Raw genomic sequence first — 22,442 nt, forward strand, 5'->3', positions numbered from 1 at the left:
GCGTCGGCAAAGTGATTTAGTTTTTAAGGGAGAGAGGATCCCTTTTGGCCTCCGGATCGCTCATCCGGCAGGAAGCTCTTCCTCCTCCTCCCGCTCCCAGCATCCAGGGTGAAAGCCAAAGCCGCCCCCACCAAACGCTAACGCTCCCCAGACCGGCCGCACCCTCCACCCGACCAGGCCCCGCCTCTCCCCGGCTTTCCAGTAACCGGTACGGGGAAGGGGGCACCGGGGAGATCCCGGTTTCCCTCCAACCCCGGCAGCGGCCGCGGACCGCGCAATCACGCCGCCCAAGGGAGAGAGAGTCTCCTCCGCAACCCGGGATCCCCTCCGCAGCTCAGCGCTGCCTAACGGGGAAAGTCGCATGCGCACCGAGACGCGCCGGGGAATGGGAGAGTGAGGGGAGGGGCGAACGCAGAGCGCCGGCCGTCGGAGCCCGCGGGGGTCATTGACGACGCATGCGCCGGAAGGGAGCGCAATCACAGACAAGGCTTGCGGCTACCGGCTTTAAAAAAGGAAACCCCCGAGAACCAGAGCGCAAAGGAAATCTGGCTGCGGACGCGTGCGCGCTCCCGGTGAGTGGTGCTTCACCGGGTGGGCCCGGGGCCTGACGTCTGCCGGTAGGCTTGCCTCGGCGGCGCATGCGTGCTCCCAGTGCCGGTGGAGGAGGGGAAGGGAAGGGAGGGGGAGGAGGAGCGGGCGGCGGTAGCGGTGAATATTTTGGGGGTGGGTTGGGGGCGCCATTCACTGCCCTAGGTGCTCCTCGTGCTGGGAGCCGCAGTGTCTCCTGGACGCAGCCGGTTTAGTGGTTCCGAGTCACCGCAGCCGGACTCCAGGGTGGGGGAGGGAAGAAGCCGGAGCTGCCGCCAGCCGCACGGTGAGGGCGCGGGGTAGGGGCGGGAGCGGGGGGCGGTGTGTGTGTGGCCGGGGGGCGGCGGCCAAGGGAAGAGGAAGGCGGGAGCTGAAGCCCAAGTTTTGATTGTCGCTTTAGTGTCTTTTTCTGGGAGTTGGGGCGGAGGCCCGCCTTGGCTGAGGCGCCCTTCGGGGCAGCTGGGGTTACCTGCGGGGCAGGGGCGGGATTGGGGTGCATGGCGGGGCCGGGTGGCTGGTGCGCGCCCCGGGACTGGGGCTGATTCCGTGACAGAGCGGCGGGAAAAATGGGAGACCTGGTGCCGAAAGGGCTGTTGCTGGGGACCCGCTAGGCCTTGTGACCCACTTTATTCCTGTCACAACTTGGGCACGTTTGGAGCGGCGCCCAATGGGGCGCCGGGGCGGCCAGCTCCTCCGGGGAACCCCCGCCCTCCCGGCGCTGGACCCGCGCACCGCAGTCCGCGGTCCGAGCGGCGGCCGCCGCCGCCCTTGGTCTGGTTCCGTTAGTGGTCGTGGTTCCCGGGCTCGGTCTCCGGGGAGCGCGCGGCTCCGTGCGTCCGGCTCAAGCGATTGCGCGGGTTCGAGGGCTCCCCGCGCAGCGCGGGTTTTTCTTGCTTCCGTGAGCCCGCGCCTTCCCAGCTCCCTGTCACCGCCGCGGCTGGCTTTCCTAGATCCCTTTCCGCCGGCGAAGCCGGAGTCTCTGTAGCTGGTCCAGGCGCTGTGGCTCCTGGAGTGTTATTTCCAACACGTAGTGCCGCAGAGTTTTTATTCTTGAGTGTGTGTTTGTCGGGGTAGAAGTCGTCCTGCTGATCATAGTGAGCAGAATCCCGAAAGATAAAAGCCTTGGCCTCTGACCTGGCCGATGAGAATCAGGTGGTGGTTTCTTGTTATTAGAATGCCACTATGCGACTTTAAGGCTTTTTAGCTATTTTTTTTAAATCGATGTTTTTCTTTTACAGTGAAAGAAAAGCACAAGAAATAAAGAAACTTTTACAGTCATTGTTGATTTGACTATTACACTGATTCCCCAAATCAAAAAAGGTAATGAAATGAAGATTGCATTTCTAATTTGTAGCTTTATTTTAAGCGATAAGAGGAGAAAATTGCGGATTGTTTTCCCCTACCTGGTCGAAAACAAACGTCGTAAAAAGGATACAGTTTAGATAATGAGTTGCTTTCTCTGAAAGTTATACTTTGGGACACCTCAAATCTGGTTTATTTTAAAATCATGTTGGCGGAGGAAGAAACTAATTCAGGTGTTAAGTGTTGACCTAATATAATGTCATTAAAGGTTAGCCTGAAGAAGGTAGATGAAAGTTGTACAACTAGTCACGATCAGCTATGAAAAAAAGAATGAGGAAGCTTTCTGTGTACTGACGTGGAAAGATCTCCAAAGTATGTTATAAAGTGAAAAAAACAACAACAACAAGGTGTAGGACTGTGAATGATGTACTACTTTATGTGTTAAGGGGGAGGAGTGGAATATGAACTTGTGTTTACTTTTCTATGTATAAAGGCACCCTGGGAAGATACTGGAAAACAAATAACCATGGGGAAGAGGAAGAAGTAATAGCCCGAGGAGGGGAGGGTTGGAAATGAGATGTACACTGTGTTTTTAAACTATTTGTGACTATGTTATAGATTAGTAAACTGGATGAAACAAAAATCCTCCCCTCCAAAATAATTTGCTCTCTGGTTTTTGTCTGCTTGTCTCTCCCTGGTTTATGGTGATTTTGGCTATTTACAATATGTTTTGAGAAAAATGAACCAAAATTGAAAGTTTAGGATAAGTTTGGTTTTTTATACATTCGTTTTTAAGATGCTGAAGTCACAGACAAATTTAACTTTTAAAGATGTTTAGTCATATTTTGTTTTGCTAAAGAATGTAATGACATTATTTACATTGTGCATTATGGCTGGATTATACTGTCTTCAGATTATTGTCTGTGCTTCCCCTCCCACTTTTTTCAGGAGTCAGAGTTGTATAAAATTTTACTTTTTTAAACCCCAAAGTTGTCATGACAAACAGTTGGAGAATATAAGCACTACATTAAAATAATAATGGAATTTATTGTCCAGGTAGTTGGCTTTTCAGATTGGGATACTTTTTTCTTATAAGGAAATCAGACATGAACTCCACTGAAATGTATATTTGTGTGTGCGTGTGTTATAAAAAATTAAAATAAAACTGTTGATGCCAAAAAAATTTTTTTGACTTATGGATTGTTGTAAGTATTGTATTAAGATTTTTTAGCTCTGCCAATCTAACCTTTTTGATTAGGTTAAATTTGAAAAGGGGGTTATTAGAGTGGATATAATTTGGGGAGAGGGTACTCAAACTCCCTCTGGTGGCTAATATTGTATAATAAAAGTAGTGAGTGTTGAGTAGTGAGTGACAGTTGCTATGGGCATTTTCATTCTGTTACAAATATTTTTTATTTTGTGGGATAGGATAATTGTGTTATTTCTGTTTGATCTGTCGGAGCCAAACTTTTGCAAAATGGCATTCATTTTTCCTTTGAATTCCATGTGGGTCTGTTTAATCTTTTTTAAATCAATATTTCAAAAATTTACATAAAATTTTGTTTTTAAAATTGTAGAAGAAAATTGATGCTCTTGAAAAATTAAAATAATACAATGTATATATAATAAGTGAAAACCTTTGCACACTTCTACTTCTGTCTCACATTCCTCCCCAGAAATAACTGCTGTTAACGCTGTTGTATAACCTATATCGTTTACTGTACATTTACAAACAGACTTTTCAGTCTTGAAAATTGAATTGTCTTGATCAGTCGTCTGCTCTGCCCATTTGCCTCTCTACTGTAGACTATGTTGCTACCCACAGGACAGGGAAATGACCTGGAATATGTCAGAAAGTGTAACTTACAACTTACACCTTAGGACATACTCATCTTTTCACTTTTGAGGAGTCAGTTGGTTTGGGGTGCATTTACAGAGTTTGCAGTGAGGTTCCACTGGTATGAGCTTTATCTGGGGTAGATTGAATTCAGCAGACTGACTTGGATTCCATGGTTTTTATAGGATTCTAGAGTTCACATTCTAGGGTTTTCACCTAATCAGTAGTAGCTCACAGGTTAAACTTTGATTTTATTCTCCTGTACTTGCAGACCACTGGAAAGCCCTCTAGATTACATCAGTCCCTCGATTGACTTGGATGGAATCCAGCCATTGAAGGGGAAAAGGGAAAAGCTGGTCTTTTGGTCTAGTTTGTGCTTAGCTGACAGCAGACAAGTAGTATGCACATCCCCACCCCTCCTCATTCTCCCTGCAGAGAGAACAGTACCTTTCTAATAGTTTCAGAGGGTTTTGGGTTTTTTTTCTTTAAACCAAGCTGCAAAGAATTCCCAAGCCTTAATTCTTTTTAGGTGATAGAGCCTACAGAAATTTCAGAGTCTTAATCAAGATTCTACTAAGCTATGTGAGATGCATAGAAAGATGGATACAATTGACCTTGCCCTCAGTGGGTTGAAATTTAGTATGGTTAAATGAGCATGTATATAATGATTATAACATAAGATACGATAAATTCCAGAAGAAAAACATACATAATGTTTGTAAGGGTAAGAGTATTTCCAGTTTTTTGTTTTTGCGGACATGGGGTTTGGAGGGAGAGTATATCTCTCAACCTTTTAAATAGTTACTAAGAAAAAATAGGACAAATTTAGAAAGCTGAAATCTTAGCTCTTAAGGAAATAAGGAGTTAAGTTGCATCCTTAGAGCAGGCATTTACATGTATGAGACTAATTGATAGTTGTTCTCTTTGGTTTTACTCTATCTCACTGGAAAGGGCCATGTGATGTTTTGTTTAATAATTATAATACAGTCTCTTAGATTTCAGGATTGTTAGAAATGTATTAGGAAATTCTGTCATTCAACTATTGTCTGCCATCTAATGTCAGGCAGTATTAGTATTAAAAGTAAATTGTTTCTTCCTATCACAGTTCCTGTCGTCAAAGCACATTTAATGTACCTTCTCCCCACATTTTAACTTATGGTGCTCTGTCAAATAAAATATTTGTTTTATTTTAAATATTTTAAACTATGAAAACAAACATGGTGAAAAATCAAAGTTCCACATTATAGCAAACTACCTTTTATTATTTGTGTCCATTTCTTTCCACTCCTTTGCAGATGCATAAAGTAGAAAAAAAAATTACATGTAGTTTCTTGTAGGCATTGTATTTTCTCCTTTTGTGAGTCTAAAATTGTAGATGGAGTTGTATGAATCATTTATAGAATACTTTTAAGTGTCAAAGCAGTTAACACTTACTAATTGACTATAATTATAATGGCATTTATATTTATAGGTTGCATTACAACCATTTGTTTGTCATTTTTATAGTTTTGTTAGGTGTAATTTCTGTAAATTGGGCAGATAAGATATTCTTGCTTTTCTCCTTGTTTTTAGTTATGCCAATATTAAATTAACCTCAACTCATTCTCATAAGTATAGTGTCAACTCTGAGTTTTTACTTGTTGTAGGTGTGTATATTACAAAGATGTTATTTTGGTTATTAAGTCTTAGAAGTCTACAGAAAGAAATCCATTTTAAAAATAAATTTTTATGAATTGCTTTTGACTTATAGGATACTGTTTAGAATGTGATATACCTTTTCTTAAGAAATATTTTGTTTTCATTTTTACATTAATAAGGCCAAATAGTATGGCAAAAATTCCCTTCTTTTTCAAAGAAGTTCTTAATCAGATACTTAAATTTTTAACTCTCACCCAAAATAGTGGAAGATGAAAATGAAGGTTGATTCATCATCAAAGGTTTTGTATTTAAAAACAAAAAAACCAAAACACAAATGGGCTTGTACCTTTGAGGGTTAAACCATAATACCTAGCTACGAATTTATCACTTGTATTAGAATATAGTTTTAATTTAAATAGATGCCTTTATTTATTTCTTAATCTCCTCCCCTCCCCCCATTACAAAAATAGTGCAACCCTAATGTAGAAAACTTGGGAAACAGAAAAAAGCATGAATTAAAAATTTAAAGTATCACTGCATATCCCACCACGAGGAGATGCTATTGTTAACCTTCAAGAGTATTTTCTTCTTGCATTTTGTTTAGTCATTATAGAAGTATATATACACTTACAGACACATAATGTTATAAAATGGGCTCAAAGTGCATCCATTGTAGTGCAGATTATTCTATTTGCTTAACAGTGAATCTTGAACGTTTTTATGTCTGTGTTTTTGTACAGCATGATTATTTTTAATAGCTATGCAGTATTCTCATCTGTGTGTAATGATTTACAAGTATTTACTGTTTTATGTCTGTTGGACACTTAAGGTTTTAGTTATTAAAATAATAAATAACGGTGTCACTCTTAGAAAATATGGCATTAGTAATCATGTAGGGTTGATACTTGGAAAAAAATTTTAATAGGATAATATTCAGAAGAATTAGAATTCAAGAATTAGAATTCTACTGAAGTGGAATTTAAGTGGAATGATACTGAATTTGCATTAATATCTAGATTAAACAGAAGTTTTATGCATTTTGTTGAAAAAAATGCCATAATATGTAATAAATTATCTAATTATCCATAATAATGAATCCAAGATTTTTATAATGGTTTCTATTTTTTCTAAAGTATGTTTCATTTTGAATTGTTAAATTAACTTTGCATTTCATGAGCATAAATCATTTGGATAATAATGCTCTTGAACAAGACTTCTAAGTAAGGTAGGAGTCTTTGAAGCAGTCTGCACTCAAAATTTGAGCTATAACATTTTTTACAATAGTTTAAATTCAACAGAGTTCTTTTGATAGCTCCAAAGCACTTCCTTAAAAGGAAACTCTAAATACCACAAAGAATCCTTGATCACTGAAAGAGTTGACGTTCACTTTATACATGATTTCTGTGACATTTTATTCAACTCCTAGGTATCTGAATCCTCCAGTTCAAACTGGGGAGAAAAACTGTTATGTTAAACTATTTTCAAGAAAAAATAGGTATGATTTAAAATTTAATGCAATAGTTTTAATGTGTCTTCTGTTGTCTGTTTTTGGAAGTTACACATTTTCTCAGGTTTTTATGAATATTTTGATAGTGACTGCCTTTTACTTTTTTATTTTGTCATGAAAAAAGTTTTTAGATGTTTATTCTGTTTATTCTCAGTGACATGATGAGATTGTTAAAATATTGAGTTTTATTCTAAATAAAACTTATTATTTATTGTCTGAAACTTAATAACAGAAACAGCAAACTACTTTAACAAAGTCTAAATTACTTACATTTATATCATGGTATAGTGATGAAGAGTGTAGGTAGGGCTCTATAGCTAGTTGCTTGGCATTCAAATCCTTGCTTCATTGCTTGTATGACCTTGGACAAATATTACCTCAATTTCTGACTTATAAAATGAAGATAATTCTAGTTCATAATGTTATATGAGGATTAGATGAGACAATACATGCAAATTACGTAGATCAGTGAATATTTATCACATAGTTAAGTGTTCAATAAATGTTAGCACTTATTCATGTTGTTTTGTTACTTTCATAGTGTGTATCAAACATGGCTTTTATCCTTTTGTTGTGGGGGTGGGGGTGTGTGTTCCAATTTAAATGTATTTAAATAAGTTGCTTAGAGTTTTGTATTTACATAGAGAGTTTGGGAATACTTGACCTTTTTATGTGACTTAAATAATAAAAAAGTTACTAGAACATGTCTCCAGAATGCATGATACTGTATGTTTTTTTGAAATCCCTTTGCCAAGTAAAATTTTGATTCACAAAACTAGATGATTAGTTTTTCTATGTTGAAATTTAAATTTTAGTTGAAATAATATTAGAAGACGTTATTTAGGAAAAATCCCATAAATTAAAACGAAAAACCCTACAAATTAAAATAGGACTTAAACTTTATTTTACAACTTTAACTTATATTTTCAATAGAAATTTCACAAATTTTTATTAGAAGCAAGAAGACAAATGAGAGAAACATTAATTAATGGAAAAAGCTATTTCCAACTATTACCTGATTTTTTTTTGTCTCAATCAGAAATGGTGATAATATAATGTATTTATAATTATATGGCTACTAGTTTCACCAGTAGAGTTTATTGTGTGAAATAAGTTTACTTTGTTTATCTTCTTTTTAGACTTGATCACATTCTTCTGTTTTTCTGTAAGTCTTACTTTGTTGGAGCTGATTATTATTAAAATTTGTAATTGATTTTTTTCTTTGGACCATAGTTTTTTGGCTTTCAGAAAACGAGTCTTGCTCATTGAAAAAGAGTTTAAGTAAAACTACAAAGAAAATCACGTGAAATCCTAGTGATAAGCCTGTTGCTATATTTTTCATCATATTCTAAGGCATTTGTGTGTGTGTGTGTGCACATGCGTGTGTGCACATGCGTACATGTACTTGTTACAGTTTTATAGGAAGTGGGATATATATAGTTCTGTAAACTATTTTTCTCATGTTTTTTGGATCTTGTGAATAAGTACAGACTTTCATTATTTTAATTTAGCATTGGTCTTTTATTTTGAGTATTTAGTTCATTTACATTTTTGCTGTTAATAGTTGAGTTTGTAATGATCATCCACTTTGACTTTTTTTTTTTTTTAATTTTATTGGGGAACAATGTGTTTTTCTAGGAACCATCAGCTCCAAGTCAAGTAGTTGTTTTAATCTATTGGGTTGTTGGAAAAGCCATTACATATTTTTTCTATGTTTTTTGTTGCAAAAATGCGTCATGACTTTTCCGACAACCCAGTAGTTGTAGAGGGTGCAACTAAGTGGCCCATGTGGGGATTGAACTGTCAACCTTGGTGTTATGAGCACTGCGCTCTAACCAACTAAGTTAACTGGCTGCCCCTCACTTTGACTTCTCTTGAGTCATCTGTTTTGCATTCCTTTTATTTTATTATTATTTTTTTTAGCTGAGCCATCCTGCTACCTATTGACAGCTTAGCGGTAGCTCAGCTTGGGCCGGGCATCGAACCGCTGTTGCTCAGAGCTGAAACTCTTGAGCAAGCTCTTAACCAACTGAGCCACTCGGCTGGCCCTTGCATTCCTTTTTATCCCTCCTGTTTTCCTTTGTTTTGTGTTAATCAAACTATTCTGTTTTTCCCACTATTAACTTGTTATGTATTATTTCAGTATATCTTTAATCGTTATTCCAGAGATTACAACAAGCATACTTAACTTATTAGTATAATACAAATTACTACTTCTTACCATTCCCCCAATAATGCCAGTTTCTTATACTTTAACTCCTACTCCAGTCTTTCTGTATTATCATTCTGCATCTTATTTATATATATTTTAAACTCTAGAATACATTATTAGTATGGGTTTGGACAGTGAATTTTTGTTCCTATTTGCCCTTTCCAGCACTTTTTCATCTTGCATTTCTTTGTTTCTGTCTGGGATAATTTTCTCTTTCTCAATAGTGTCCTTCAGTGTGTATTTTAATACTGGCCTACCTACTGACAGTGAATTTTTCCATTTTTTTGTTTGTCTGAAAACATCTTAATTTCACCTTTTTTGAATAATACTTTTACTGGGTATAGAATTCTAAGTTGGTAGTTATTTTTCTACATTTAAAAAATGTTTTATTGGCTTTCTGTTGAAATCAGCTACCAGTCTTATTGAAAGTAATGTATCATCTTATAGTCTTACTGAGAATAATGTCTTATTTTTCTTGTGGCAATTTGTAGGACTTTCTCTTTTATCTTAAGGTTTTTTGTTTGTTTTTGAAATTTTGACTGTGATGTGTTGAGCTATAGTTTTCTTTGTAAGTATTTTGCCTTATGTTCATAGAGCTTTTGAATCTCTAGCTTGATGGCCTTTAATTTTGGAAAGTTCTCTGTCATTATCTTTCCTTTATGGATTCAAATTTAAGTATTATACCCAATGATCATATTCCACGTGACTCTTGAGTTTTTTTCTCTCTCTATACTTTGGGTATCTATCTTCTAATGATCTATTTTCCAGTATACCTCAACTGTCTTCTCTTTCTGTCCAAGCCAGTCTATTGTATTCTTAAGTTTACATTGTAACACTGAGTTCTAGAACATCCATTTGATCCTCTTTTACAGACTTTTTGTTAGACTCCATTTCTCTTTCACATATTGATTCTAGTTATTTACCAGCTTGTCTATTAATTTCAGTATCTGCATCATCTGTTGGTTTACTTATATTGTTTTTCTATTGGTTATTGGGCATGTGGTTGTATGGTTTTTATCTCTTCACATGTTTGCTAAGTTTTTCAAGAAACTTGTCCATTTCATCTAAATTGTTGAATTTATTAATAAAGTTTATAATATTCCCTTATTCTTTAAATTGCTTTAGAATCTGTAGTGAATCTAATATCTATATAATCTGTAGAGATTCGATATCATTCCTAGTTTTGGTAATTTGTGTCTTCTTTTTCTCTGATTAGTCTAACTAGAGATTAACTTTATTAAGGTTCTCAGAGAATGGGCTTTTGATTTAACATTTACTCTAGTTTTCCTGTTTTTTATTTCCATTTTTCTGCTCTAATCTGTATTTACTTTTTGTCAACCTACTTGGGTTTTGTTTGTTTTCTTTTTCTATTTTCTTAAGGCAGAAGCTGAGGTAATTAATTTGTGACCTTTTTTCCCCCCTCTAATAGAGGTGTGCTTTTAATTTTCTTGTAAGTACTGCTTACAAATTTTGTAAGTATGAGGTAGGGTCAAAACATATGGTGAATGTTTAAATAAAAGAAATGATTACAAAAGGCACGTTGTTGCATTAATCGCCCTAAAATACTTCCCCTTGCTTCAAACACACTTATCCCATCTTTCTTGCCACTTTCTGAAGCAGTTCTGGAAGTCCTCTTTCATGAGTGTCTTCAGTTGTGCTGTTGTGGTTCCTTGATGTCCTGAATTGATTAAAAACGTTTAGTTTCATGGTCATTTTGACTTTGGGGAAGAGCCAGAAGTCTCATGGTGCCAGATCCAGTGAATAAGGTGGGTGAGGACATACCGTAATGTTTTCATTTGACAGAAATTGCTATACTGGAATTGATGTGTGACACAGAGCATTATAATGATGGAGCATGATTTACGGCACACTTTAAAACACACCTTGTCTCAACTGTAGTTCACACCCGACTGACTGCATCAAACAAGTTGAAACTTGTTACTAAGGTTCGATGCGCCGCTTCCCGTATTGAAGATCCCTGCCTTTCTATTGGATGGTACTTGGCAGCGGCATTCACTGTGACATGGAAAGGCTCCATGTTACACATCACTTCTGGTATGGTAATTTCTATCAAATGAAAAAAACATTACGGTGTGTCCTCATCCATCTTATTTACTAGATCTGGCACCATGTGACTTCTGGCTCTTCCTCAGAGTCAGAATGATTCAGGACATCAAGGCAGCCACAACAGCACAACTAAAGACACTTACAAAAGAGGACTTCCAGAACTGCTTCAGAAAGTGGAAAGAGCCATGGGATAAGTGTGTTTAAAGTGAGGGGGAGTATTTTGAGGGGATTTAATGGCAATGTGTTTTTTAATGTAATAAGTTTTTAAAATTTAAACATTCACCGTATTGTTGATCGCTACACACACACACACACACACACACACACACACATACACACACACACCGGGGGTGCCAAAAAAATTTATAAAAGTGGACACTTTGGTCAACGTTGCTCAAGCAGTAGTTCACCATAATCAGAAGTGTCTGGACGCTGATGGTAACTGCTTTGAGCACCTCTTGTAATTGTGGAAGTTAAACGTGACTAGTATTCATCTTTTGTTATTGGTATACATTGAGTATTACAATTTTAATAGTTTTTTCCTTTCTTAAAATGTGTATGCATTTTTTTGGCACCCTCTGTGTATGTATATATATTATTTTCTTTTTCATCCATTTCAAAATACTTTATTTCCTTTTTGATGTCTTCTTTGGCCTATAGATTATTTAGAAGTGTGTTGTTTAGTTTACAAATATTTGAGGATTTCCCAGAGATCTTTCAGTTATTTTTTAAGTTAATCCTGTTATGATGAAAGAAGAGCATACTTTATATGACTTGGAACATTTTAAATTTGTTGTGATTTGTTTTATGTCCCAGAATATGGTCTATCTTGGTAAATGTTCTATATGCACTTGAAAAGAACGTGTATTCTGTTGTTGAGTGAGGTGTTCTATAAATGTCAATTAGGTCAAGTTGGTTGATTGTTTAGTTTATGCTTTGTAGTTTTTTTTTTTTTAATTTTTTTTATTTTATTTTTTATTTATTTATTTTTTATGCTTTGTAGTTTTTGATTGAATGCCAGGCATTGTGAATTATTAATAAAAGAAAAAAACAGAACAAAATAAAGCAAGCATTGCCATGTACATTCTGCTGGAGGGGGCTCACCTTTCCTTTTAGGGAGCTAGAGTAGGGAGCCAGTCACCTTAATTTACGTGGAGGCTGGGTGCAGTTTTCCTAGATTGGCGGTGCTCTTCCTCTTACTTTCTTTATTTGTAGGGCGTGGTTTTCCAGGACTTTCAATTCAAAGCTTGATGGTCTTTGTCTCCTTAGCAGTGCCAAAGGTGAGTAATTTCACTTTGCTTTACAAAGTTTTTCAATTAATTATTTAGCCTCTTATCCTGCACATTTTTTAAATTAAGCAAATGTCCTGTGAGAGATATTAACCTTGAGCTTGAGATCCCTGCAGTCTCCCAGTTTTGTTACTCCTGCTCTGTGTGAACAACAAAAGTTCTCCTGGCTTCTCAATTCCTAGCAGCAATGCTCTGCACAGGCTAATTCTGTTTTCAGCCTCCAGTAATCTGGAAATACGGCAGGGAAAAGACAGCTGTAGGTCATCTAAACACCTTGAAAATAGATTTCCCCTTTGGAATTTTAGATCTTCTTGTTCCCCATGCTGCTTCATCTGTCGGCTGCCTTTAAAAATATGATTTTTGTAACTTATTTAGCTTTTCTAGTTCTCAGCAAGAGTATTAGTAGTCTGCTGCTAACTATTCCATCCTATTTGGATGTGGACAATTCCCTATTATTTTTTAAAAGCTGCACAGAATACTCAGTTTTCATGAGCTGTCTTGTATTAAGTATTTTTCTCTTAGGTTTTAGGTAGTTGGATTTTAGTATACCTAATATAATACTTGTATACTTTTTAGTTTAGCCTATTGGACTTCTAATTTAAATCAGATTTATTGAGGTGTAATTTATATATGTTAAAGTTCACCCAATGTAAGTGTACAGATTGAGTTTTGACAAGTGTATACATTCTTATAAACACTATCGCAACCACTAATCTTTTCTGTTAATACAGTGTGGCCTTTTCTACAACAATATAAATGGGACCACACAGTGTGTGTTCTTCTGACTAATTTATGCTTTTGACTCATCTATGTCAGTGGTGTGTCTCTATTGCCAAATACTATTATTCCATTGTATGGAATATGGCATAGTTTGTTTATAACTATCAGTTGGTAGACACTTGGATTGCTCCTGGTTTTTGCCAATTATGAACAAAACTACTAAACATTTGTGGACATGAGTTTTCATTTCGCTGGGGCAAACACATAGGAATGGAATTTCTGGGTTGTATGGTAATTGTATGTTTAACTTTATAAGACTGACAAACTTTTCTAAAGTGGCTGTAACACTTTACATTCCCTTCAACAATGTATGCGAGTTTTCAGTTGCTCTACATTCTTGTCAACACTTGGTATTGTCATTGTTTTTGAATTCCATTATAATGGGTGTGTAATGGTGTATCTTATTGTGATTTTAATTTGCATTTCCTAATGATTAATGGTATTGAGCGTATTTTCATGTGCTTATTGGTCATTTGTATATATTTTTTTTGTGAAGTATCTGCTCAAATCTTTTGCCCATTAAAGAAATTGGGTTTTTGTGCTTATTATTGAGATATAGGAGTTTTTTGCTTTAATATATTCTGATAGGAGGCCTATATCAGATATTAGAACTGTGAAAATTGCCTCCAATCTATGGCTCCCCTTTTTATTTTTTTAATTGTGTCTTGGAAGAGAAGGTTTGAATTTTGATGAAATGCAATTGATCAGTTCTTTCATGCTTCATATTTTTTTGTATCCTGGGGAATACTTTGCTTATTTCAAAGATTTTCTCTAATGTTTTAATACAGAATTTTTATAGTTTTAGCTTTTATATTTGTGCCTGTGATTCATTTTAAATTTTTATATATGGTATGAAGAAAAGGTTGCAAGTCTTTAAAAAATTTTTTTTTCCATATAGGCATACAGTTATTTCAGCATCACTTGTTGAGAAAAGATTATCCTTTCTCTACTGAATTACCTTGTCACTTTTGTAAAAAATCAGTTAACAATATAGGTGTTCTTTTGCACTTTCTAATTTATGTAATGAACTATATGTCTGTCCTTACATCAATACTTTAATGTCTTGATCACTGTAGCTTTAAATCTGGTAATGGAAGTTCTTCAACTTTGTGCTTCTTTTTCAAAATTGTTTGGCTTTTTTTAGATTCCTTTCATATAAATGTAAAAATTGTCATTTTATGTAAAAATGGTTCCTGGGATTGTGATTCATTGTATGGAACATATAGATCATTTTAGGGAGAATTAGACATCTTAACAATACTGTCTTTTGATCTGCAAATACAATAAACCCCTGCATCAGTTAGGCCTGTAATTTCTCTAAGTTTTTGAATATACTTTTAGTAGAGGACTTTATCCTGTTCATTCAGCAAGTACTTATTGAGCCTCTACCATGTGCCAGGCACTGTTCTAGTTGCTAATGTTTTACATCATTGAACAAAGTAGGCAGAAAGCTCTGCCCTTGAGGAGTTTACATTCCAACCAGGGGAATCCAGATGAGCAACTAATGAGTTAAAAATACGTTAGTACTAGCCATTAGTATTATGGAAAAAAAAACCAGGATGTAGGGGGTTTGGATCATGATTGGGGAGAGAGGAAGGGAAGGGTTTACAATTTTAAATTGAGTGGACAGAGAAGTCTTCGTTGAGAAGTTGATATTTTGAGCAGACCTTAATCTGCTATGTACCCTAATAATGGAACAACTAACAATTTCAGAAGGAAAGGGGAGGAAAGGTGGCACTTGAATAAGTGTGCCAAGTATGCCAGTTGCCTCCTATGTAATAACTAGGAGTATTTAAAATCAACAAGTATTGTAATAGCAGTGTACCTAACAATAGAAAGGTAAGCACTTAGATCATGTTTTTGGTTGAAATCTAGTGATAAGAAAGGGAGGAGGAAAAATGAACATTTCTTAGCATAGCTTATAGTAGAGAACTGATAGGTAATATGTGAAGGAATAGAAGACGAATAAGTTCATTATATATGGATATGATTATAAGAGTGTCTACTGTTCAAAAATCAAAACCTTATTAGAATAACAACTATATGTAAAATAGAAAGTGAAGAGAAGATGGAATTAAATGAGACAAAGATAGATACTTTATGACCGTAAGGTTATAATTTACAACTGCGAAATAGCACATATTTTTTTAAGATAATGGAGCATTAATATTCAAAAGGCAAAAAGGATACTGGAGACTTATTCAGAAAAACCTTACTGGTAGAACAGTTCAGTGGTTCTCTCTTAGAGTGTAGCAAATGAACAAAAAATTAAAGCTATAGAACAGCTAAATAGCCCAATTAATAAGTAAAATTTGATGGGTAAATTGAATCGTACTTTGAAAGTAGAGACACTACCTTCTTTCCAAGCACTTATAGAACATATACAAAAATTGATTGTAATACTAGATCATAAAGAAAAACTTCAGTGCATCCCTAAAGGTAGAAATAATTCAGAGCTGCCCATCTAATATGGTAGCCACTAGCTACCAGTTTAAAATTCAGTTTCTCAGTCTTACTAGCCATGTATGAAGTTCTTAATGGGATTGATTGCCATTGGAATAATCAGAAGAGAGAGTAGAGTGAAGACAATGTAAGTGAATTAAAACCTTTTCCTAGCTAAGAGTCAGTACACAATGTGAAGCTAATCAAGAGAGACCGAGATGTTATCTACAATTATAAAGATAAATAAAAAAACTACAAATAAGTAGAAGTGATTGTTTCTAGGTAACAGGACTGTAGGTAAGGACAGTTGGGCAGACTGCCTTTCTATTACAAGCCTTTTGCACTAGATTTTTTTTTTTAAAGCTGTGTGCATTTATTACATCAATAATACTTGTATGTAAGTTTTAAGAAACAGATAGGATATATAAACATAATAAGAGCAGCCTAGAAACTATCTTTGCACAATAGTTTCTTACCTAATAAATGATATGTGTAATTTCATTCCATTGTATAAGGGGAAAAAAACCCCCAAAAAGTAGTTCACTTTATATTTATTTGATTACAATTAATTTATACTGAAAGTATTAAAATTTTTTTTTCAGGTACCAGTAGCCAAGTCTTCTCTTTGACTTCTAAATGAGGATAGCAAGCAGTTCTCTGTGATGTTGGGTATATACTACTTTAACTGACAAAAATATTTAATTTGATTTAAGTAGTCAATAAAAGAGTCACATAAAATATAGGGAACACCTTAAGACTTTAAATAAACATTTTCAAACAATGAAAAGGCCCATATGGTCTAGGAAATAAAAATCAAAACCTATACTCACAGCCTCTAAGGACTTATGATATATTTCAAAGGCAATTTCTCTTGGAATTTCTAGAGAATACAAGGACATGATAAATAATTATATGAAAATTTACTGTTTACACACTGAAGGTACTAGTTATTTAAGGTGTCACTTTATATTGCATTATTCACAACCTCTTGCTGTTGTGATCTGTTTCCAGAAATAATATTACCTCCTATTGAAGCATCACTGTGAGAGAGGAAGTGTAGATAAGGGTTAGGGCAAAAGAGAAAGAGGTTTTGCCCTGTAATCTGAGAATATTACTTGAAAGCATATATGTAGACTGGTATACAATGTTATTTGTTTAATGAATGCAATACTTGTTTTCCAATTTCCCAAATAGACTGGCCAAGGCAGTTTTTACAGCTTGACACTCTGAAATTGTCAGTGTATTGTAGTCTGATGATTCAGATAAGCTTTACACATGAATAAGAAAATTAAACATATAGGGATTAAATCTAAACACTTAGCTTAGAGGAATAGCATTACACAGCACTCCTCAAAAAGGCCGAAAATAAATCCCCAATTAAGTGGAAGATTCAGAGTATATGTTGTACTAATTTTTTTAATAATGATCTAAAATAAAAGTCTTAGCTTCCAAATACTTTTTTCAACATTTAAAATTTAAATATTTTACAAATATATCAGTACATTTTTCTGCCTTGGAATGTAATTTAAATCATTTTAATGACTAAAGATCTTTATGGTTATTCTTAAATCACTTGCAAAGTGCCTGCTAAAGGTGTAGGAGATTGGATACTTGTTTAGATATATTCTAAAATCTTGCTTTTCCATCAGTCCTTGATATTTTCTTACTTGACTATGTCCTAAAACATGCATGTTTTAAAAAAATTCATTAGTAATGAAATGTTCTTTAAATTTGCTTGCCACTTAACCTAGGTTGTGCTACATTATTACCAGCACTAAAATAATTACTTTAATAATTATGGTTTACATTATGCAGCAAGAGTGATGAAGCACCATTGGAATAATACCCAACCTGAAACAAGTACTTATTCTATGTAATCAATCCATATGCCTATATATGATTAGAGAAGGTCATCTCTTTGTTCTTAGGACTCCTTTGCTACGTTTTGTTGAAAAGCTCCGAGATTTTGGATGTCCTAATGATGTTACTATAGTGAGTACTTTTTATAGATATTATAAGACTAAAAATGAAAATATTACATTTCTAACTTAAGTTATAAGTTTCTAATGGTAGGGACTTTGCTCAGTGATAATAAGCCTACTACCCAAAATAGTGCCTCAGTATACTCAATAATTAGTTTTTGAACATGACTTAATGCAGAAACTATTGATGTATATCAGTATTTATATTTATGCAAGTACAAGTTTGGACAACTAAGTTCGCAAACTCATCTTAGAAAAAAGTGCTACATACCTCATTGATGAATATCACTATGGTCACCTTCAAAGTACTCCCCTTGGGAAGCTATGCACCCACACAGCACCTAGTCCACACTTCAAAGCAATTTTGGAACTTTTTTTTGGGAATGGCCATCAGAACTGTTGCCGTGTTGCCTTGATGTCCTGAATGTCATCAAAATGTTTTTCTTTCAATATTTTCTTTATCTTCGGGTAAAGAAAGAAGTCATTGGGGGCCCGATCAGGTGAGTAGGGACGGTGTTCCAATAGTTATTTGTTTACTGGTTAAAAGCTCCCTGACAGACAGCGCCGTGTGAGCTGGTGCATTATCGTGATGCAAGAGCCATGAATTGTTGGCAAAAAGTTCAGGTGGTCTAACTTTTTCATGCAGCCTTTTCAGCACTTCCAAATAGTAAACTTGGTTAACCGTTTGTCCAGTTGGTACAAATTCATAATGAATAATCCCTCTGATATCAAAAAAGGTTAGGAACATTGTCGGAACAAGTTTACGAACTTAATTGTCAGACCACGTATATACTCATATATTTAGCAAATATTTTAACATTATTGCATATAATAGCCTGGGAATTTATCTTCTTATGTGTACAACCAAAAGAATATTTAGTTTTATATAATCCAGTTAGATGCTAAACTCCTTAAGGAGTGTGAGAGTAACTTTCACACCACTGGGACACTGTACCATAAATGGAAGTATAATATACTCTAATTTGTGCCGATTGAGAATTCTCACTTATACTACTAATCAACCACTTACGAAAATTAATGCTCTGACAACTTTAGTTGGTCATACACATTTTATTTAAGTAATAGGATTTAAATCATATGTTCAAACTTAATTTTTAAGTCTCTAAAATTCTTAGTTATTAAAGATTAGCAGTTGATACATTTTATTAAAATATATAAGATTTCATCATTAGAGCAAAATGGCAGCATAGGAATTTCTAATGATCATCTTCTGTCAAAATATCAAATTTGCTCCTGCAAACCTAGACCCCTTCTCACCCCAGTGCCTGCCAGCTTCAGTGGTCCCATGCACTTGATGGGCTTCTGTGAACCCAGGCTACTGGCCCATCCTGGTGCTAGCCAATTCCTTTAGCACCAAGCTCCCAGCAGGCTCTGTAAACCTAGTTTCCTTGCTCACCTCAGTACCTGCTGGCTCCCATTGCTCCAGGTGGCTCCTGTTGCTCCAGGCTACTGGCACATCCCAGCACCAACTTGCTCCCATGACCCTGGACAGCTCCTGTAGTCCCCAGCTCCCAGTCAGTGCCTGTGAATCTGAACTCCCTGCTGGGCCCAGTACCAGGCTGACTACTGTGGCCCTGGTCCTCGATTCACCCCATCTTCAGGCTGGCCCCTGTGGACCTAAACTCCAGACCAGCTCCTATGGACCTAGGCTCCTGGCCCACCCCAGCACCAAGCCAGCCCCCATGGATGTAGGCTCACAGCGTATCTTAGTGCCATACCAGCCCCCAAAGCCCCAGATTATAGGCTGACTCCCATGGCCAATGATGCCAGGCTTACCCTAGCACCAGGCAGTTCCCTGTGGCCCTAGCTCCAGGCCAGCTCTGGTGAAACTAGGCTCCTGGCCCATCCCAGTACTGGACCAGCACCCATGGATCCAGATGCTGGGCCCACCCTATTGTACTCAGTGCCTGGTTGGTCTCTGGACCCAGGATCCATGTCCATCCATGCAGAACCAGGTTCAAGGCCCATCACCACAGATTCAAGCAGTAGGCCTGAATCAGTAAACCCAGTCTCTAGGATGACCCATGATTATGCAAATGCCAGGCCTGCCTAGCTGCTGACCCAGGCACCACACCTGTCTGCCCAGTGGTTCCAGCAGCAAACTTGCCTATAGACACTACCTGATGGCCTACAGAGAATCCCTGGACGGGCTGGCTGGTGAAGAACTTTGCCTGCTGAAACATGTTGTGAAGATTAGAAGAGTTGCCTCCTTCCTCAAATGTGTAGACACCGACACAAGGCCACAGAATCATGAGTAATCAGGAAAATATGACACCACCAAAGGAAACTAACAAAACTTTAATGAGTTATCCTAAAGAAATAGAGGTCTGTGAACTCTGTCAAATAACTTATAATCTTCTTAAAGGAATTCAGTGAACTACAAAGAAAAAAATGAAGTTCCAACAAAGAAATAAAAACCATTAGAAACAAAAACAAATCCTAGAGTTGAAGAATACAGTGACTGAAGAGTTCAGTAGAACTTCAACTGTGGACTCGACCAACCAGAAGAAAGAAGGAAGAAATCAGTGAATGAGAAGACAGGTAACTGGAAATCATCTAGAGATACAAAAAGAAAAGAGTGAGAAAGTGTGAAAAATCCTGTGTGAATTATGGGATACCATTGAAAGAAATAGCCTACTCATTATTGGAGTCCCAGAAGGAGAAGTGATGAAGAAAGGATCAGGATGCTAATTTAAAGATATAATGGTTGAGAACTTCGCAAATCTGGAGAGATATTTGAACATCTAAGTTCATGAAGCTAATAGGTCACTCCAATATTTCAATTGAAAATTATCTTCTTCAAGACAGTTGTAATAAAACTGTTTAAAATCAAGGACAACATTTAGAAAGCAGCAAGAGAAAAAAAAATCCTTACATGTAAGGGCACCCCCATACGGTTACCAGCAGATTTCTCAGCAGAAAGTTTGCAGGCCAGGAGAAAGTGGGATGATATCTATTCAATGTGCTGAAAGAAAAAAAGAAAAAACTGCCAACCAAGGATACTTTACCCAGAAAAGTTGTTTTTTAGGAATGAAGGAAATTTTCCCAAATAAAAGCTAAGAGTTTATCACAACTACACTTACCTTACAAAAAGTGCTGAAAAGAGTTTCTCAAACCAAAATGAAAGGATGCTAATTAGTAACACAAAAACATGAAAATATGATCATATTGTTAAAGGTAAGTACATAATCAATTTCAGAGTATTCTAATACTGTTATATGGTGGTATATTAATCACTTAACTCTAATATAAAGGTTTGAAGGACAAGTATTAAAAGCAGCTATATTTACAATAATTTATTAATGGATATGCAATCTTAAAAGAGGTAAATTATGATATAAAACAAACAAACATGGGGAGTAAAAGAGTAGAGTTTTTGTATATGATCTAAGTTGCTAGTTTAAGATAGACTGTTATATCTATAAGATGTTTTACGTAAACCTCATGGCAACCACAATCAAAATCTGCAAAAATACATAAAAGATAAAGATGGAAATCAAAGCATACCACTACAAAAAATAATCAATTTAGAAAGACAGCAAAAGAGGAAGAAAGGAGCAGGGGAGTACAAAATACCACAAAACAATTAATAAAATGGCATTAGTAAGTTCTTATCTGTCAATAATTAAGTGTATTAAAATTTCCAATCAAAAGACATGTAGTGGTTGTCTGAATTAAAAAAAAAAAAAGACCCAACTATATGCTTCCTACAAGAGACTCATGCCACCTTTAAAGGGCACATGTAGGCTGAAAGTTGAAGGGATTGAAAAAGCTATTTTATGCAAACGCAAACCAAAGAGAGCAGGGGTAGCTGTAAAATAGGCTTTAAATCAAACACTGTTATAAGGGACAAAGAAGGCCATTGTATAATAAAAAAGGGGCCAATTCATTAAGAACATATAACTGTGAATATAGACACACCCAACATTGAAATACCTGAATATATTAAGCAAAAACTAACAGATCTTAGACAACTATAGAGTAATAGTAGGGCACTTTAATACCCCACTTTCAACAATGGATAGGTCATGTAGATGGAAAATCAATTAGGAAACACTAGACATAAAATATATTTTAGACCAGATTGACCTAGCATACATATACAAAACATTCTGCCCAACAGCAGCAGAATACACATTCTTTTCAAGCACACAACACCCTCCAGCATAGATCATGTTAGGTCACAAAAGAAGTCTTAGGAAATGTAAGAAGATTGATATCATACCGAGTATCTCTTCCAGCTACAATAGTGTGATACTGCAAATCAATAACAGATGTGATACCAAAAATCAGTAACAGGAGGAAAACTGGAAAGTTCACAAATGTGTGCAAGTTAAATAATACACTCCTGAATTATCAATTGGTTAAAGAAATCAAAAGGGAAATTAGAAAATACCTTGAAACCAACAAAAATGGAAGCACAATATACTAAAACATGGGATGCAGCAAAAGCTGTTTTAGGAAGGAAGTTTATAGTGATAAATGCCTAGATTAAGAAAAAAGATCGAAGGGGTTAAGTACAAATTGGCAGTTACAAAATAGTCACTGGATTGTAAAGTACGATATAGAAAATAGTAGTATTATAATAACTGTATGGTGTGAATACTAGACTTAACTGGGATCAATTTGTAAGTTATATACATGTCTAACTATTCTGCACCCCTGAAACTAGTATAATATTGAATGTCAATTATAATTGTGAAACTTTAAAAAAAAGACAAGGGGAAAGTCATCACTTTCAAGCTTTCTTATCCAGGCAGGTTTTTGCTAAACTCTG

The 22,442-nt window shown here is 36.2% G+C and overlaps 1 protein-coding gene across 6 annotated transcripts in view; it reads left to right on the plus strand.

Annotated features, from left to right (window-relative positions):
* The first annotated feature begins 224 nt into the window (after positions 1-224).
* Positions 225-22,442, plus strand: part of CLOCK (clock circadian regulator) — a 120,611-nt gene continuing 98,393 nt past the window's right edge. For 3 of the 6 annotated variants that reach the window (XM_019640848.1, XM_019640847.1, XM_019640846.1), the window contains exons 1-2: positions 225-572; positions 1,827-1,908. The gene's annotated coding sequence lies outside the window, so the exon portion shown is untranslated. Of the gene's footprint in view, positions 573-709; positions 875-1,826; positions 1,909-12,366; positions 12,432-22,442 lie in introns of those variants that run through there. The other 3 variants (XM_019640851.1, XM_019640852.1, XM_019640854.1) reach the window with 3 other exon arrangements.

Source organism: Hipposideros armiger, unplaced genomic scaffold (assembly GCF_001890085.2).
Source record: "Hipposideros armiger isolate ML-2016 unplaced genomic scaffold, ASM189008v1 scaffold_53, whole genome shotgun sequence".
Classification (NCBI taxonomy): domain Eukaryota; kingdom Metazoa; phylum Chordata; class Mammalia; order Chiroptera; family Hipposideridae; genus Hipposideros; species Hipposideros armiger.